General features: G+C 40.6%; 1 protein-coding gene across 14 annotated transcripts in view; it reads right to left on the bottom strand.

Annotated features, from left to right (window-relative positions):
• The window catches only part of BAZ2B (bromodomain adjacent to zinc finger domain 2B), a 100565-nt gene extending 84473 nt beyond the window's left edge, over nucleotides 1-16092 (bottom strand). For all 14 annotated transcript variants that reach the window (XM_042877690.1, XM_042877698.1, XM_042877692.1 and 11 more), the window contains exon 1: nucleotides 16060-16092. The gene's annotated coding sequence lies outside the window, so the exon portion shown is untranslated. The remainder of the gene's footprint in view (nucleotides 1-16059) is intronic.
• Between the last annotated feature and the right edge of the window lie 3190 nt (nucleotides 16093-19282).

The raw sequence follows: 19282 nt of genomic DNA, 5'->3' as shown, positions 1-19282 counted from the left end.
TCACAATAAAGTGTAAATGCAAACTAATCTGCAGTTCCCAGGCTAATGAGGATATGGATCCAAGACAATAATGTTTAAAGATTTTCAAAAATCTACATTATGTAGAACCAGTATTTCACAGCATTTCATACCACCAGACTACACACCACAATTCGCTTTTTAATTGGGATGGGACCTGACATCTGTAAGAACTACAGTGACAGTACTGTGCACACATCAAAGCCACACTTTTACATACAAACAATTCAAACGCTACATTCACTGCATAAGCACACACAATTGTTTTCCTGTTATCACCGATGATGATATCTGGGAAAGACTGGGTTTTCTTTGATAGTCTAAAGCAAGGTGCTAAACTCAGCACCTGCCTAGGAATGGGGAAGAAACAATTAAAACTCAAGTTTTCCTGACTACTATTATTCAGTGTAAGTGAGGTAAAATTAAAGTACCAGTTGATGAGAACAGCAGACTGCTAAAATCGGGTCAAATAACTTTTCTCAAAAAAAAGTTAACTATCATGTTTGAAGACCAAAAAATCCCCAAATCTATAAAGCTATTAGAATAGCATTAATGTTACTACTGAAGTCACACAGAGCCCAAATATGGACTAATTTAAGGCTGAGATGCTGCAAAATAACTCTACACCCTTCACTCTTCAGAAGAGCAACTAGGCCTACACTTGCATATGAAGGCAGGACACACATCTGACTCACATTTAAACCACATCTAGGGGAAAACTTTATTTCCACATATTAAAGTTTCATGAGATCTTTACAATGCTCAAGTTCTGGCAGATAAAGGCCTCAAATAAGGTATACAAGCAAGTAAACAAGCGCCTTTATCTCCTTCACTGAAACAGAGCATGAGAGTAAGTATAGCCCCTGCCACAAACCAAAGTTGGTAACCAGTGCTGAGCCGGAGCATACATCTCAGCAAGCACTCTGCACCACAGCACAGCCACGTAGCAGTGCCCTGCACTGGATCAGTTTCTACATCCCATTTAGAAAGTGCATCTATGATCTGGAGGCATCACTATACAAATGTATATAGACTAGATATTAACCTACACTGCTAAGGACACTTCAATTAAGTATGTAAACTAGGCTAATCAACATAAATAGCTGTCTAAGTAACCAATTCCCAAAAAGTTTTTTTTTTAAATATCATTGGGAAATCAATATACCATATAACCTCTCCAAAGAAAGCAAATAATTTAAAATAATGGATAAAGATTAACTTATATTTCAACACTAGAATCATATACAATCTTTTCAAATTTGTAGCATTTTCCATTATTCCTGTTTTTATAAGTTAAACACAGTATATCCATGTACAGTAAGACCAGACTAATAGTTAAGCCCAAATTTGACAAGATAACACACACTCAGGCCTCTCTCATTAAAAATAACATCTGCTATTAAGAGTACTGTCAGAGGCAGTAACATTCTGAGATACTTTTATTTTAAAACCTGCATTTCCAAGACTATTACCCACAAAAAAGCTTAGCTTTTAAGTACTACGTGGCTTGCACCGGCAGCAACAATAGGTAATCTGCTGCACTCCAAAACTGGCAGAACTGCCAACTCCATGCAAACGTCACGTCTCAGCTTCTGGAGCCCTACTGGAATGATGCAAGTAGTTTAAACACTTATATTTTCTACCACAAACACATTGCTCAGAATTTAGCTGCCACATACTTGCAATATTCTAAGTCTTCACAGTAATAGATCCGCGCATTCAATACAGTGAAAACAGCACGGTCCTCAGGTTGACTGGCTTTTTTTGTTGCTGATTTTTTTTTAAGTCATAATTTACAGAAATTGGTACTTTTCGTGTAAGCTTGATTTACTGCACTAGACTCAGAATTACTTTCCAAAGAAGCGAGAGAACTCGGAGTGTCCAACTTACAACTCATTTATGCACCTACACCTTCTGCTAGTGGCTTCACCTTGTGCTTATTCCACAATTTTGGCCCTACACTGAAGACTTTTTCTGATAGCTTTTAAAAACATCATTAAATATCTCCATGGCATAGTTCAACACAGAGAAGAGTTTTAAGAACATAAAAATAAAAAGTTTGCTTTAAATAAAATTCTAAGAACATGCTGCTACATTGCACTCAGAATTCTCTTCCTTGATTTTGTTTAGCAGTTACACAACTGCACAACATAGCCAGTTCTCCAAGAAAAAGTTAAACCACTCCAGCATCATTTAAGACTTGAGGCAGTCCATAGTTCAAATGTTTGCTCACACAAATGGCATGTAACTGTTAAAGAATATTTTATCAGAGAAAGCAGTTTGGCCAGAAAGGAATTTTAGTTGCATCCACATAAATGTCTTTCAGTCACGGATTTAAGTAAACATTTCTGAAAACAGCAAGTAGAGCCAAAATTGTGGTTTTGTGATTCAGTGGAAAGATGTACAATTCATGTATTTACACTTAAAGAAACAACGTACATATATTAAACACTAAAGTCATTTCCTAAAACCTAAAACAAAGCTACTCTTCAACTCCATTTTCTACTGAAACATTAATCAGATTATTCACAGCCTATTCCTGAAGTTCATAACAAAAAACCTAATTCTTAAGTGCTCTTTTTCCAAGTCCAAGTAAGCAGGAGTCAGCAGACTAATAAGTATTTACATTAACTTACCCTCTAAAAACAACTGCTCCCATGAAAAGAGATGAGAAAGAGAAACTAAGTCAACCTCAGTTGCTGCCTGCTCATTTCCTAGTTCTGCTTTTGCTCCGTGGCAACTGATGTGGCAAAAGGAAAACAAAAGAAGTTAAACAGCTGAAGTTACTTCACAAAAAAATGACCTCTTTACTCTAGAACACTAATAAACATGAATCACAAAATTAAAAGGTTGGTGACATAAATCAAAAAACAGTCCATAAAAGCAACTGATGATATGTGATCAGAAGCATCAAATTCCTCACTTCACCATCCAGTAAAATCCTTCACTTCACTTCCCATACATAAATACATACACTGCCATACCTGTAGTCCCCATTAATTTACTCACACATATTTGGCACTGTTGCAGACTAGCTTGTCTGAGGGCTCTTTTTTTAGAACATAAATTGCTGTTGTATTCTCTCCGTTTCCTCTGAGCAACTCACTGAATGCAACCGAGATCAAATTAAAATATTCACAGCAGAAAACAGTTCTGACTGGTCAACACTTCAACCACTTCTACAACTAAAATACAGCGAATTTTAAGCAATTCCTTTGGTCTATGCATTGCTCTTTAGCTCTGCCTTTTCATGCAAGGTTTGGTTTTTGTTGGTTTTTTCTTTTTATGGTCAAAAAAGACCAAACAAAACCATTGTTTTGTTTTGGGTTTGTTTGTTTGTTTTTGGTTTGTTTTTTTTTTTTTTTTTTTTTTTTTTTTTTTTGTTGGTTTTTAGAGTATTTTCCTCCTGTGATCCCTGGTACTCTTAGGATACAGCTGTTTATCAACAAGCCCAACTGCTTTTCACCATTTATTTTTCACTCTGCTGAAGCTAACAACAGGTTATGTTCTATAGGCATATGAGGATTTTTCCCCTGTGTTTCCTGCTAGCTTAAGTAAGAGTTACATGCATCAATAAGAGTGCCTGTGGTGTTCGAAGAATTTATTCAATCAGCAGAACAAAAAGTATCTTCTCCAGAATTAGTTTTCTAGAGATGGAAAAAAGGGAAACAAATAGAGAACACCCAGGGTGGTCACTACATTTACAATCGCTGCAGACCTAACAGCTTCACAGATGACATACCTGACACCTATGTGGATATCCAGAAAGGGATACAGGAAAAATCTGTAAGGTTTGAAAAGTTACATTACCAGAAATTATTCTATTTCATATGGAAGAACGCATCTTAAACTCAGCACAAAAAGAGCACAGTAATGAACCAAGAATGAACAACAGGACTAGTAGTGATGACCAAAACAATGCAGTGAATAACCAGGAGTCAGAGATGACTCGTGTTCAACCCCGCACAAAACAATAATAATCTTTACAGTCATTGGAAACTTGCACATATTTTTGTATTATGGAGTTTATTAGTCCATACGCACTAATTATCAAAGATCATACTGATATTTATAACAACAATATAAACGGCAACAATAATTCAAAATAAAGGTTCACCTAAACCACACACTTAGCAAAAGCAATGTTTTGAGGAAGAACTACGGTACAGATCCCTTGCTCAGAAATCACAAAGTTTTCCCAAACACTACATTAGAATTACTGCCAGATACACTCCATATTAATTTATATATGATCATCCTAAGTGCACAGTCATTTTCCTCACCACATCTTTCAAGGACGAATCGGTAATTTAACCAGTTGTCATGTGAAAAGCAATAGATGTTCTATAAAATACTGAATTTGGTTCACTGGATGGTTTTAGTTCCAATACTTTATTTCAGTCATATCTGAAATAACAAATTTGTTTTCTACTGACTTCCTTTATTTCAAGTATGGGTTGACAGCACTTGGCCCTAAGTCCAAGATCAGAGAATCACAGAGTACCAGAGATTGGAAGGGACCTCAAAAGACCATGCAGTGCAATCCCCCTGCCAGCACAGGAACACCCGGGTCAGGGCACACGGGTGGGTTTTGAATGTCTCCAGGAAGGAGACCCCTCCACCTCTCTGTGCAGCCCGTTCCAGTGTTCTGTTACCTTCATCACGGAGAAGCTTTTTCTGGTATTTACTTGGAACCTTCTATGTTGCAGCTAGCACCCACTGCCCCTGTCATTGGATGTCACTGAGAAGAGCCTGGCTCCATCCTCATCACACTCACCCTTCATATATTCATAAATTCCCATTTTGACTGCTGCTGAAACTCCAATATTACTAAGCAATTACAAGTATTTGTTTAGAATCAATCACTGCGTGTTGTACTTAAGTTACCCTGCTTCCCCCTGCTCCATTTTTATCACCTCAATTTGGTCAGTAATGAATTTCAGACAGCCATTTGGTATCCTGAAACTCCTCAGTTCATTTTCATCTTTTCATAAGCATGGTATTTTTTCATCATGGTAGAACTTTCAAAACTGAGAAAAACTCAGCCCAGCCATCATAAAGTCAGGCAATCCAGTAAAAGAAATCCATATAGGTCTCAAGGTTTGTAAACACCTTCTGAAAGGTCAGAATTTGCGTGAGGTCACAATTTATTCTTGATCTGCATGTGGGTGCTACTTTATCAGAATAGAACTTCTTAAAGTTCTGAATTTCAGCAAATGAAACTCCATAAAGCACTTCGTGACGTAACAGCAAAGTTGAGATTTTCTTACACAAAGAAGTGCATACACAAAGTGATCTGATGCTCCTTCTCCTTTTTAACGCAACTCTTTAGAGTAAGTTTTCCATCTTTCTGTCCAGTAGCACCACAACTGTTAGGACGGATCTTCAAGAACCAAGTAATATCGAACTTAAATTATGATAGCCCAGTGGGATGAGCTACAGACAGGCTCAATCACCATGCCAACTGCAGAATAAACAAACTTTGTGAAAGGATGGGTAAAGAGACAAAACCAAAGATCTTTTATGCCTCTTCCTTCACAGGACCAATGTAGTTTTGAACAGTTTTGACTTGAAAAAAAATGAGTATTAGTTGACTTTGTGAATCAAGCAATCAACTTAAGTACCAGTCATTTATTTACTTAACTTTCTTTCTCCAATTAAACTGTCCTCCTCGAAATGAAGAAATATGCATGAAAATCCGTGAAGATTGCTCACGGTCTGGATTGAGCATTATAAAGAAACTGATTTGAAATTTGGCACTGATTTATCACTTGAAAAATTACATAAACTCCTGCAGAAAAAAACTAAAAATGATTTGTTACGAATGGCTCAAATTATATGCAGAAACTAGGAAGAAGCTACTAAAGCATAAGATTGTGTGCACACAGAATATAATGAACATGAAAATCTACACACGATATCAAGCTAGGCTAGCACTCAAGTCTTCTGTATTACTGCCTACACTGCTGAATGCAATAGGAAAAACAATCACTGCAGAATTAGCCCTTCTCTCAGTCCTAGTTATATTAACTGAGTAGAATGCAGGCTAGTTCTGTTGATGTCAGCGAAGCAAAACAAGCCACTCAACTTTCCTAAGCGTGTTAAAAGAGATCCTGCTGACCTGTGTTCTCAACTTGTCCTAGAACACAGAAAAAAGACCATGGCAGAAGATGACTGCTCATGCATACGTACAAAGCACTTTGCAAGGTACACTGCAAAGCTGCAATGATTACAGACAACATTTAGAGGCACAGACATTAACAAACGAGCAGCTGTCCGTCTCACACATCTGGTTTACGACAGTAGTCTTCAAAACCACCAATGGAGCTTTCCAAATATATAACTTTGTGACTGCAAAATAAATAAAGCCAGTAGCTACATTTAAATGCATCCTTGTATGAACCACCTGTATCAGCACAGTAAACTCTGCAATCTGCTCTATATTTACAGCCCTATAATAGTGAACAAAAAAGTTTACTGACAATTGACAGGGTAAGAAAAAAAATGTTGATATAAAAAAAAAATTAAAACAAAAATCAGGAAAGTATTCCAAATTGCCATACCTCTCAAAAAATAAAAATAATAAAAAAAAAAAAATAGCATAACCTGCTCCCTTTAGTTCCTTACATAAGGAAATAACAGAACATCTTTCTTCTAAGTGACTGCAATTACTAGTGTGCTTCACATTAGTTTTATCTTACAAGATCTTTCCTTCCCAGCACGCTGCCTGACTGTTGATCACAGCATGATCAAGACACTTTTTCATAGTCATAAAAAGCAGGACTTGAAATTTACCCCTTTGGACCAGGCTAAACATGGAATCAATACTTTCCACTCTTGTTCACTTGACTCAGTAAAGATGATTTCTTATACACTTAAGTTTTAGGAAGGAAAAAGCTTCCAAAAAAAAGAATTTTTTTTTTAAGAGGTTTATGAGATTTTTTTCTTCACATGCAATTTTTATCTTTTTAAGCACTACTAGAAAGAGACGTAGGGGTCTCACATTGCACCAGGGGAGACTCAGGCTGGATACTAGGAACAACTTCTCAAAAGAGTGATGGAGTCACTGTCCCTGCAGGTGTTCAAGAAGCATGGAGATGAGGTAATTAGAGACATGGTTTAGTGGGCAAAAGTGGTGGTAAGTGGATGATTGGATTTAGTGACCTTAGAAGTCTTTTCCAATTGCAATGATGCTCTACTATCATAGCTGAGTGTAAGACAATAACGGGCCCATAGTAACTGCTGTATGTTAGGAATACATTCTTCCCATAAATCCTTCTTGGTTTTCTAAAATTTACTTCTCCAAGCCCCCTCGTATGCATTACGTAGCAAGTAAATTATACAGATGCTTCAGCATCCTTATTTGATAGCTGTCTGAAGTTTTAAAAAAAGGAGACAGCACAACACCCTTATCACAGAGAAGGCTGCCAGTGTGCCACGCAAGGACTCACAGTCGTATCATCCGTAGCACGTGATCTCATACCCAGTCATTTGGCTTAAATCCTGACTTACAGTTTCTTCTCCAATGAATTCAAGGTATGACTGCAAAAATGAGTGCTTTCTCTACTAAGTTTTCAGAAAGATTAAGAATTGCTGGAATGCACAGCAGAGATTTCTGTTTATTTATTTAGTAGTACCACTACGCAAACCCCTGCATACAAGTTAAATAAATAAATGACCCTTGTGCTGTTTAGCAGCACCCTCATCCACACCCTTCCATTGTCTTTATACAAGACAACAGATCTCAACTTTCTTCCCCTTTCTCACACAATCTTTCATTTACACTTTGTTTGGGGTAACAGGCTTCTAACATGGTCTATACTAACAAAACTGAGAAAACAAGTCACTGGTCCTTTGTTGTCTGAGGAAGAATGAACGACAACTAATACTTAGAGTACTGCTATTCAGGGTTTCAACAAACAAGAAGAAAAAAGAAGGAGAAAAACACATCCATTTACTTTTCTTTAGAGCCATACTTAATTTCACTGAAATGGGCATCCTGTTACTGAAATATCAGACCAGGTAAGTACAAAGTTAGAGGTCACTTTGAAAGCTCTTAAAACTGTATGATGGAACTATTGAGCACTCTGCTCTTCTGCCTGACTTTTCTCCTAAACTACAGAGCTTTAGTCCCAACAAGGATCTCTGATCTAGCTCTGCCATCAACATTGAAAACAAGCAGTGAGATGATTCAGGGTTATTCCAAGGATGAAAAGCGATCAGAGATGTGATGGAAAACACTGCTTTGCATTTCTTATGCTTTAGCCATTTTAAAAGTGCTGGAACTACTTAAACAATAATAATAATAACAAAAAATACCCCAGTTGCAGGGAGATACAGTTTCTTCTATCAAGCTAAATAATACAACTTGAAAACCTGGCTTGTATGTCCTTCTCCAGGTATTTTTAACTCACACAGAGAGGAGCGGTTCTTAAAGACTCCCCATCTTCCTGGTTCAGCACATAGGAAGTAAGAATTTATTTCCTTCTTGCCTCAGCAAACCTTTCTGCATACTTTGCCAGATTATGAAGCAGAAACTTGGAACATACCAGCTCAAAAGATGTATGGAAGCAAGAATTTAGAGTGTCTCTTCCCACGGGAACTGAGAATGTTTAGAAAGAAAACTTTTATAAGTCTTAATATAATTTTCCAGTCACTAAAGAAAGCAAAGTGCAGAAAAGTTACCAAATAAGTGTACAAACTAGAGGGAATGGCTCTCTTTATTTCTAAACTGGAAAATGAAAACTAAACAGCAGAAGTAAAATCAACAGCACTTATTAAGACAGAAATCTCAGCTTACAACCATCACCGCTGACAGATACTGCTAAGGGTGTAACAATACTGAATCCTACCCCCATAAAAAGAATTGTCATTTGTAACATATCCATTATTTTTCCCCCACCTTGTGATGCTGACTCTTCTTACCATTTTACAACACCACAAGTTTGTGTATCTTCACATTTTACACCTTTGTGTTTCTCTCCTCAAACACTGGTACACAACGCACACTGCACCAACTAGCTTTAGCAAACCAATCCTGGATAAATCTACACTTTTTCACCCCCAAAGATGAAAAGAACCGAAGGATTGCAACAGTTGGCTGTCGTAACATTTTTAGGCTGCTTTACATAAACAATTGGTAATTAAGATGTGACCGCTGGCCCTTATGTTTTGCTTCTCCAAAGCTCACAGTTTATCATTTTATTCAGCATTTTGTTGAACTAATTATTTAACATTGAGACTGTACTATCTTGCAAGTTCATCTAAAACCAACAGCCTCAGTGATGGCAGCATCCAGATTTCAAATGCAGGCAGACCAAACAAACAAACAAAAATTAGAAAAAAACGCAGCTGAAGCACAGCCTCCAGATGTGATTGGAATGGTTTTTAATGGCTTGCAAATGACGATGTGCTTGCTATAACCAGCTGCTCTTAAATTATGAATAGGCAAGCCATTCACGTTAAACCCAAATCCCAGCATTACTCCTGCAAAGAAACCCCAGTGGTTCTTGGTCGTTCTACATGTTAGCTCTGTTAAGGATACAAATAGCAGTAAGCTTCAGAACAAATAGGACCGAACTATTGGCATTCCATGCATTAAGTCCATTATCACAGCAGGGGTTGTCAATCTCTGGAACTTTCCTATAACAGCTCAGGCAATATGAAGATTATCTCCCGTCAAAAAGTAGGTATGGAAAATTTAAAAAAATGAAAATAAAAAAATGTCTGCAGCATAAACAAATTCCCTCTGCTAATGCCATTCACATTGTTGGCTCTGACCTACCAGAAGGCTTGTACCAAGCTTCTAGCATTTAAAAACATCAATCATAAAAAACAAAGGCAGGACGTTGAATTATACAGTATTAACCTCCAGGGTTTGCAAATAAATACCTAAGATTTATTTATGTCCCGGCACGTTAAGAGCTTCAGTACACCGTCCTTTACACCAAACTGACTGCCAATTTGATGAACCTCTCTGCCCTCAGCAGGAGTGCAGCGTCTGTGATTAATGAGTGCGTGCTTCTGGAAAAGCGTAAGAACAGAAAATAGAGAAAATCCACACGACGACTTCTGTACACCCCAGATGGATCACTGCAACAATCATCAGCAAACTAGACTTCTCTTATACGAGAAAACACTGAGAGAGGGCTCTGGCTGTGGGATATTTTTGCTGATTGTATCTATATACCACACAACAACCACTGTGCTAGAATAATAAACAGCACATTGCATTTTGCCAGATATTTAAAGAAACTTTTAGCATTAAAAAAAAAAACCAAACACCAAACTTGTCAATACAGACTGATTAATAAATAAAGTCACAAATTGAAGTTGCTAGCTTTGTATTCAAAGTGAAGGAAAAAACACTAACCCAGAGGATTCAGAAGCTCTGGCTTCACTTCCAACTCGGAATCTTGATAGGGATTCCAACTCAAGAGCAGCTAGGCAGTGCATATTTTGTAACATTAAAACACCACATTTAACAAACATTCTAAAAAAACCCTATTTTACACTTCCTCTAATTTCTAAGAACACAATAAAAGGCTTTTCTATTATTCATAATTCAAATGAAAACATCCTTTGCAACAACTCCAGAGCAGAAGTTCAACCTGAGAGTCTCAGAAGATGACACTGACTAATAGTTGCTACATGCTTTCCAGATCTACCACCTTTGTCAAGGTTTTATGCTGTGAAATACCTATTGAAATTAAAATCCCATTGCTTTCAATGGGACAGTTCACAATAATAACTGATCAGGTAGATAATTTTTTAGATGGTGCCTTTACATGTCCAGTACTTGGAGTTCAAACAGTTTATGCAGTGCCCCCCTTGGAGGGCAGTTTAATCTCTGCAAGCTCTTTTTGCAGACTACCAAGGCTTAGCACATTCAGCTCTTCACAATGCCTGACCTAAATCAAGTCAGAAAAACAAAAAGTCATGTGTCCTGCTCACTGGGAAAGCAAGACATTCAGGAGGCCCTGATGCCATGAGTGGGAAGGAAAGGGGAAAGATCTTATGTTAATGATAACGGTCATCATCCTTCTGAAAAAATAAAACAGATACTCACTTGCGTGGTCTTTTGTTGTTTTTTTTTTTTTTGCAAGCCTGCAGAGATTACATCTGAGATATCCCGACATTACGTAAGGTTTGAAATGCATTCTTTTTTTGATACTTCACTTTTCTCCACAGATATCAAAAAACACCCACAGAAAGATAAAATATTTTTATTAGGAATTATGCAAAATGCATAAATTAGTTATGCCAAAGTAAGGAAATAAAAACCCTGCATCCTCCTTCTCTTATAACTACATTTAAAAACTGCAAATGCACATATCTCTTCATTGAGAGCCTTCTCACGACCTCGTGGTCCCATTAAATGAGAATGTGGGAAATAAAATAAGTCTCTCAACTTCAGTAATTTTGTTTGGTTTTCAGTAAGAAGTCCACTGACAAATTTAAAAAGAACACAATTTTTTTCTTTAATCTTTATTTATTTGGCAAAGAATGGCTCAAACTGGGGCATTATATAACTGAAAATTTAGAGGCAGAGAAAAGTAAAAAAAGTAAGAACTCAGCTACTATGAGAAGTAGTGTGCTAATTGAATAGGATGCTCTTCTACATTTTTAGTTTCTATCTCAATCACACATTTTCAAGGTAAAACTGAAAACCAGGTTACTTTTCTTGGCCATTCTGAAGAGACTACATGAAAATACAACTCCGAATTTTAAATGCTCTGCACAGTCAACTTCAGTACTGAAGCAACATTACTTTTTCCAATCAACAAACCACACGTCAGTTTTCAAAGTGTCTAATAGGAAAAGCATAGATCAGCCATGAAGACACCCTTTCTTTCTCTTCTACCAACAACTTTTAAAAGACTCTCGGCTCCCTGACAGAGCCCTCGCCTGCAGAGCTGTGCAGTGAACACATTCTCACCTCCACAGAAGTACTTAGAAACTCAGAGAAGTGGTAACTCAGTGGTAACTCTTGCTAACTATTTCTTTAAAACCAAGTAGGTACGTTGTGAGGGATGGGAAAGAGATGGATATGCTTCCTCTAATCCAATATTGAACCGTCTCGTTTACAGTCCTAGATCCCAAGAACTCCAAAATCCCTACCAATCACATCAAAGATGAACAGACCGCTGTTCTACCATTGCACGCTGAAAATACAACAAACTGATTTTTAATCTAAGACATAACAGTAAAACAAACCAAAAAATTTTAACCATACCTTCTTTTACAACGACATTCAATTTACCCATTCTGGTGAGGTGAGAAAGAACAACTATACCCACATTTTGGATTTTGCACAATGTTATCCTCACCACTAATACAAGATTTCTTTAAACAGGCTGTCTGACATACATTCCATTCTGTTAACTTCCAGGATGCTTCAGAGTGAACAATTTAACCGTGACAAAAAGCACTGCTACCCTTGATGCCCACGTCAGTATTTCTTCTGATGGCAACCTAACACCACAAAGTAGCTTAGGACAAGGCATGGCACCATTTATTGGATGTGCACTAAATAAACCAAAAGCTGAACAACGCTTCAGAGAAAACTGACTCGGGAAATCCTCACCTCAAATCAGCTAAATGATGAAAACATGGAGTACTACCCTTCCATAATGTTCTATTAGAGTAACATCACCTTATTTGTCAAATAAAAAACAAAAACTGTTCTGTACTATTACAGTACATCTTTATCCTATGTCTTTATTAGAATACAGCCTTGATCTCTGACAAAAACAGCCAGGTTCTGGGGCGTTACCTGTTCTTTTTACTCCTACCTAGCACCAAGAAGAAAGTAAAAGCTCTTTAAAGAAACCTGTATTAGGGACACAAAACATCAGTGAAGTAACTTGAACTGTGGGATCCCCTTACTGTATTCGGTGTGTGTGTAGGAAACTGCATTTTTGGCAGTGCTATCTATACCTCCCGATGACTCCAATCTTAGTTCTAAATATGCCATATGCCATTGTAATACTGTAAAACTAAAAGCAGTCAAGTACCTCCTCATCCTTACTTCAGGGAGATGAGGCAGAGCACAAACTCCCCCTTTGCAGCTGTGATATTCCACTTCTTGCAGGGGCACAAAAGTAGCGAGGAAGTCTTTAACAACTGCAGTTCAAGCAGCCAGTGACTGTTCTGTTTCAATTCAATGACACCAGTAATGGCTTCTTAGCAGCTCCATGAAATCAACCAGCTGTCAAGTTGATGCATCAGAAGGAACAGTTACGCACTCCCATAAGAAAAAGCAACACATCAGGATGTTTTCTGAAACATCTGCTCCTTCACACTGCAGTTCTATAATAAACACGCAAACAAAGGAACAGGCAGCAGGACTCAAAAAGAAAGACTTCCATTACTTCCTTTTTCAAGTTTTCTGTGTCTCAGAAACACATAAACATAAATTGCCAGCCTTGTGGCAATTTATCCTTACCACGAGGTCAGTAAAAGAAGCAAATAATCATACCGCAATGCCTAACTGTGGCTAATTTCTTGCACAATATAAAAATAGCACCAATTTATCCTCTAAAGAGATAACTGTCTGCTTATTTTCATTAACACCTTTCTCCCAAAATTTCAAAAGTTCACATTCTCCTTCCCCTAATCCTGTTCAAATAATTTTACAACATATTTTCAATACACTGATTTACAATAATCTACAAGAATGAGTCTTAAAAGCACTTGTTTTTTTTTTTTTTCTGGCAATACAAAACTGTAAGCAAATGAGTACAGCGGTATTTTGTTTTTGTTTTTGTTTTAAAAACAGGATGATAAATACCAACAGAGCAATTCCAGTTTATTACAGGTACACATTAGTCACAAAACTATTCTGTGCCATTCAGAACTGACTTTGAGCCACTCCTGAGAAGGGCGCACTGCCTGATTCTTCAATGCAGTCTATTTCTTTTGCAGCACTTCAATAAAAATGTACACGTAGTTTACTACAGGTATGAGACCTCAAATACAGTAACTATCATTGTCTGAAACTGCTTATCCTCTGTTGCTCACCCATTTGTAATCTACCAAATCTTCTAAGACCTCGGCTGCATGTATAATTTAGAACCATCTGTTCGACGTGCTCTTAACTACTTAAACACTTCATCTACCTCAGGTGCACGTAGCTGCCAAACAGTCAATTCCATCATGCTTTCCAATGCATTTAAAAAGCCCTACACACAGCCAGGCAATCTGACACCTCTCCAACACGGCCCTTAGGATACTTTACACATATAATTCACTATATCAACTTTGTCAGAAAAAGTCTCAGTGTACTAACAGGCATTTCTATTACTTTTTATGTTAATTGCTATCAGCATTTTTCTCAGCCTTGAGAACAAAGGAAGGAAGGAAACAAAATACAGGCAGTTTCATATTCTCATTAGTGTAACAGTAAATATGCAGCAAGTAAGGTGACCATAGGAAAAAGAATGGAACAACAGAACTTTACCTAAAATAGGTACTTCCCTATACCCTGTGACAAGAGAAACTTCTAAGAGATCTTAAAGAAAAAGTGTAATTGAGAAGTAAATTGAAAGAACATTGCCTTTTGTTGCTTCCCTTTTCACAGCAGCTGACACAGAGCTGAGAGCCAGTACTGACAGAGATTTTTTTAAGTAAATGAATTCAGCGCAGTGAGTGCACAGCACCACCATTAGATAGCATCGGCAACACTCGAAAGGGGAAAGGAGAGGAGGAACGGAGACTTTCTGAGAGGAACCTTTGAACAATACGCTTAAAGCACTGCTTCCAAATATACCCAAAAACGTGCCAGATGAAAACGGGACAGCCGTGTGTTTCCATTACTCCCATGTGCTTCATCCGAAATAGAAACTGTTTACTCCTCAGGGGGAGGTTCTGGGCCAAGTTTTCCACGTATACCTCACCCCAAATAACTGCTTTCTGTACACGCCAATAACAAGTACCTCCGAAGGGTTTTTTATTTAACATAACAACTTCGGGTAAAAAGGGTGGCGGGGGGGGGGGGGGGGGGAGGCTTCGGGAGAACAATGCAAAAGCGCGAGTATTTCCCTGCTGGTCACACTCAGCGCACCCCGCTCCCGCTGCTCCCCTACAGCGCAGCCAGGACCGCGCCGCCCGCTCTCGGCGCCACGGGTCGCCGTTCCTCGGAGCGCTCGCTCTCGGAAAAAATCCCCTTAAACTTAACATGACGTCACCGCCCATCCCCGTAACGTTTCCTAAACTTTGAGTCGGATCCAAAAGGACTTTCCGGATTTCCACTTATTCCCCCTACAAAAGACGAAGAGACTCGGGAATACCAATTTGCCCAAGATGGCGAAAGGCTCGTTGTTTGAAGGGCAAGAAAAATGGAGGAGATCGTAACATACACAAAGGGATAAATTTCAAGCGCCCGGCCGGGGCCGCGGCCGCCCGGCGCCCTTCGCGAGGAGCAGAGCGCGCACAAAAGACGACGGCGGAGGTTCCGCGCGCCGCCGCTCCCCGCCCGCCCCGCGCCCCGCCGCCCCGAGACGCCGCGCCGGCGGACCAACGGCCACGTACCCGCGGCGGCAGCGCGGAGCTCCGCGGAGGCCCCGTTCGACCGAGCGGCGCCGCCTCTCCCGCAGCCCTCCCTCGGCGGCCGCTCCGCTCCGCGCCCCGCCAGGCGCGGGCCGCCCCGAGCTGACAGCCAGACCGGCCGGGGAGAGCGGGGCGAGGGCCGGGACGCGAAGCGGGCGGAGCGGGGCGCAGCGCCGCGCCGAAGGGCCGCCGGTACGGGAGGCCGCCGGCGGAGCCGCGAGCGGGCCGGGCCGGCCCAGAAACGGGGCCCGAGGCCGCCGGTAAAGTTTAAAGTCGCGCGGGACCGCGGCCGCCCCGTCCCGAAGCGCCGCGCTGCACCCCGACCGCCGGCTCCGCACAACAAAGGGACTCCCGGCCCGCACCGGCGGGCGAAGCGGCGGCCGCGGACGGAGGCCGGACTCGGCGTTGGGCGGCCCCGCGTGAGGCTCGGCGCCCCGGAGCTCTCCCCGCCTCAGCCGCCCCCTACCGCGGCGCCCCGCGGCCCGCACTCACCTCGCGGCCGGCGGAGCTCCGCCGCTGCCCGGGCGCCGCTGCGCGTGCCGGAAGGCGGCCCCTGCCCGACGCTCCCGGGAGCCTCGCGCAGCCCCGGGAAGGGGCGGGGGCGCGCGCGGGGGCGCGCAGTGCCGCCGCTCCGGGCGAGGCCGCTCCCTGCGCGCGGTTGGCGCGGCTCCGCCGGCCCAGAGTGACGTCAGCGACGCGGCCCCGCTCCGCCGCAATCAAAGTTGTTGCTACCGCGCCGGGAGACGGGGAGAGCCGCTCCTCTCGCTCCGACGCCGGGACGTCGTGGGCGCGAGGCGCCCGAGCCGCGGCTTCAGGGCTGCCGACCGACCCCGCTGCGCACCGTCATTTTGCGCCTGCGGGAAAAGTTGACGCCGTGCGCGCCTCCCGCTCGCGGCGACGGGGCACGGCCGCAACGGTCGCGGTCCCGAGATGGATCTCGGCCTGGAGGAACGGCCGCAGCCTGCGTGCCGCCTGCTCCACTGCAGGTAAGCTGGGGTAGGAAAAAAAAAAAAAAGAAAATAGCGACAAAGGTGCTTTGCCACGGTGGCCATCGAGTAGGGCGAGAAGGCGACCTGTATTCCCAAGAAGACATTTTCAAGAGACCGAGCTCCCAGTGGAAGCGAGGGCCAACTTTTGTACTTCGTGAGAACAGGGTAAATTCCAGCAGAACCAGCGAAGCGAGGCAGGCGGTGAAGTCACCGCGATGCGGAAGCACTGAGGGTTACGGGCTGTTGGCACGGGCGCTTAAAAAAAAAAAAAAAAAAAAACACAACCAAAAAAACCTAGCCTGAGCCAACCTCAGCACGGCGATTGTGAAAGAGGACGAGGCTGCGCTGCACGGCAACGGCCCTGGCGTTTCGCACACGGGATCCTCTTTTTCTATTTTTTTTGGGGGGGCATCGTCTCAAACTGAGCCAGGGCTGAAGTGCGCTTCAAGAGCCAAGAACTGTTTTCTGCAAACCGTAACAGCTGACACGTAAGATTACGCCATAGCGCCGTGAACACCTGAGTTAGTTCAGGATGAACTACTTAGAACTACAAAACTCAGAAACGTTTGCTTCTTTCACCCAGTTAATACACACATTTTTAAATCAACGTTGTTTCTAAATAAAGCTGATCTCAGCATGAAGAAATATGTGCAAGCAGAAAGATGCCATTGTTTTCCGTTTCCTCGTGAGCCACTGTGGCTGTGATTTTAATTGTGGTGAAGGATCTTCATTAGTATTAACACATGGGTAGACTTCATAAAGCTGCTTCATTAGCAGGGAAAAAAAAAAAGCTTGGCAGCCGCGCTCTTTTTGCATGCGATGAGAATGTCAGCCTTACCTCGGTCATTTGTAACATAATAAGTGCAAGCACAACGATTGCAATGCGGGAACGCTGGGGGAAGGGCAAAAATGCTGCATAATACAAATACGAGAAAAGAAAGCTGCTCATTATACAATAAGATGTGTGCTAAAAATTAGTGAAGATGACATCTCATGAGATTCATGCTTAATAAATTAATGTGCTGATATGTTTTTAATTATTATTTTTGTACCAGCTTATTTCATTCCCAGGATTCGTATCAGACAGCAAAGGCTTGCTAGCATTTATTGATTTTTTTTTTTCCTCTGCCACATTCCCAGAATACAGGTTTTAATCATTTCACTGCACCACACTCAGTAATTTCATTAAAAACTGGAACCTTCCATCTTCAGAAAGGCATTTAATTTCAATGACACACAATTTCTCTTAGCAGCAAACTGTCTCAACAGTAAAAGCTGGCCTAAGGTTCAAATGCATAATTTAGTTCTGAGTTCTCCATGCTCCGCATTCCTTTGAAGCTATAATTTGACTAACTACCTAATAACTGTAATAAGGACAATGATTTCCTTATAATATGTTATTAACCCATATTTAATGAACTCGGAGGCCAAGCTCTGTACATGTTTGGGTCAGTACCTCTCTAACCTCAAAATTTTCTAATAATGTTCTTTGGGGAAAAAAAGTGAGATAAGAATTAGTATATATCTATACTCATAATTAATACCTGTTGTGCTCAAGACAATAACATTGTCACTTACATAACTGGATACTACAATAGGGGTAACTATCAAATGTACTGCCTCACATGCATATTTTCCGTACTGCGTGTAACACAAAGTGAATTCTATTATCAACTCTTATTGCCACTACTCTAAATAATCATTCTATTTTTTTTTTTTTAATGTATTTGTAAGCCAAACTGTGTAGTACCTTGTGAGAAGCAGAGGTGTGTGTTTGGGTAATGTTACGGAATCCTTGTTCTCTGTAACGCTCAGCAGAACAGACTTCAATCTGCTTGTATACAGAACCACAGACCTGAACACATAACTACATCACAAAGTTCAGTCAACAGTCTAAAGTGAAACCTCTGGGATGCATTTGATGTTGAAATCAAATATGTTAATACATCTAATTGCACTGAGTATTAATTTTTCCTTCAGAAAACAATTTGAAATGACTTTGGGTCGCTACAGAGTATTTTCCAATCTACACCAAAATGTTTTAAAAATATTGTTTTTCTATTGGTCACAAATAGATTGGTTTTAATATTGCAAAACTTACTAAGGTTTGGAGTTATATTAACAGTATTCTTTTAGTAATATAACTGGTAGAAAATGGTTGCTAGAAGGTGCTACAGATGAATTTCAGATATCAGTTACTAGACCAGAAGTGTTCCTAGAGTCCTGATTTGTGTTTTCTATGGCTATATTAAAGCATTTAATTCTCAACTTAAAAAAAAAAAAGCAAATTCAAATTGCATCATATATACTACATTAAAAAAATAAGGTCTCATTTCTTTTGATTTCTAAGATGAATTAATTGCAAATATAGTTAACCTCCACAGTTTTTTGAGGCTTCTGGTGTAGGTGTCTTAAATATAAACACACAGAAAGAGTATTCTTTTGTAGTTTCATTCATTTGTTCTTATGCTTATGAACCTTATTAATATTTCTTCAATATTTTCACCCACCATCGCGTTCAAGAATTTTGCTGGTGAACTTGGAGAAAACAGAAAGCAAGCTCCATACCTACAGGTGTAACTGCTCACGTGTCTATGACTTTACTCACATCACTGGGCTACAAGTGTGCTGAAAGGCCAGCCCATACATAAACATCCAGAAGGACAAGCCCAAAATTCCTGTCCAGCTATGCAGGTGGAGATTGCTGTTACCATCTGCCCACAGGC

The sequence above is a fragment of the Lagopus leucura genome, unplaced genomic scaffold (assembly GCF_019238085.1).
Source record: "Lagopus leucura isolate 7727_CA_CO unplaced genomic scaffold, USGS_WTPT01 Super-Scaffold_100019, whole genome shotgun sequence".
Taxonomy (NCBI): Eukaryota; Metazoa; Chordata; class Aves; order Galliformes; family Phasianidae; genus Lagopus; species Lagopus leucura.
The sequence above is the reverse complement of the archived record's forward strand: the minus strand, read 5'-3'. Positions and strand labels throughout refer to the sequence as shown.